Genomic DNA, 1199 nt, shown 5'->3' on the forward strand with positions numbered 1-1199 from the left:
CCCCAAAGAACTACACTAAGCAACGATCTCCTGTTGATTATCTTCTAAAAATCCAACAATCAGCAGGACGGCAACTCGTCTCGAGAAAACTCACATTAGTTAGTAGAAGAACTGGAATGGGAGAGGCGTGGGCACGATTCATACCTCAGACACGAGCTGCACAATTTGTAGAAAACGCGGCGAGATGTAGAACCTTTAGAACAGACTCCATTCCTCTAGAACAGACTCCCCATGGTCCGATTGTTTTGAGTAAGCTCTCCATGTCTTCTACCTCCATTTGGTTCTACTCATAATTTTTCCAGAACTGGCATGAATGCAAGATGACAAGAAAATCGATGTGAAAAGGAGCCTCACAATTGCTGGAATCCTATGAGTCATTCTCATGGAGCTCTACATTGAGCACCCAAGGCGATTACATATATCAGCAGCAACATAACTTGATAGAGAGAGTAGGTCCTTGGTCCAACAGTAAGATAAATAGCCGAATGCCCACTAAATTCGTCACCTAATTAAGAGCAAATCGCAGTCTGAGACAAAACAAGGCAAAAAGTAGTGCCAGGATTTCCGCCACAAACAACCCAACAGATCATCCAAAATCAGACCAAGAGTAGCACCAACAAGGGGAGATTACAGATTGTTGTCACCAAGAAATGAGGGTCGGGCGGTATGTGCTCACCGGCGATCTTGGGATTACCCGAGAGGGGCGGCTCAATGTAGGTCGTCTTCCGCTTCCTCCTGCTCGCCTTCGCCTTCAGTCGAACGTTCGGCAGTTATCGTTACCGAATTTTTATTATTTCTAGTGTTTGTTGTACTAGCATGATTGAAGATGAATAGATTGAAACTTTTTCCCGTATTTTATTTTATTTTTTTGCCTCTCACACACTCACAAATGCACGCGAAAGGAGTGATCTTGTAGTTTTTGTTCTTGGTGTGGTTGAGCGATTGCACGAAAGATAGATGAACAAAAATCCTCCGTGCCTTTTCCCTACAACACCCCCGGCGCACCCACGAATTACCCGCTCCCCCAGTCAGGGACTTTCCTGCGATTTCCCCATCCTTATTCTTTCCCTCTGCCGCAACGAACAGCCTTCTTCCCCTTTCTTTCCATTCCTCTGCTCTGCTCTGCCATTCTTCGCACGCCGCACCCAACCACCGCCGCACCTCCAGCACCACCTCCCCCTTCCGCAAGCTCGCCTCAT

Source organism: Triticum dicoccoides, chromosome 2A (assembly GCF_002162155.2).
Source record: "Triticum dicoccoides isolate Atlit2015 ecotype Zavitan chromosome 2A, WEW_v2.0, whole genome shotgun sequence".
In the NCBI taxonomy this organism is placed as follows: Eukaryota; Viridiplantae; Streptophyta; class Magnoliopsida; order Poales; family Poaceae; genus Triticum; species Triticum dicoccoides.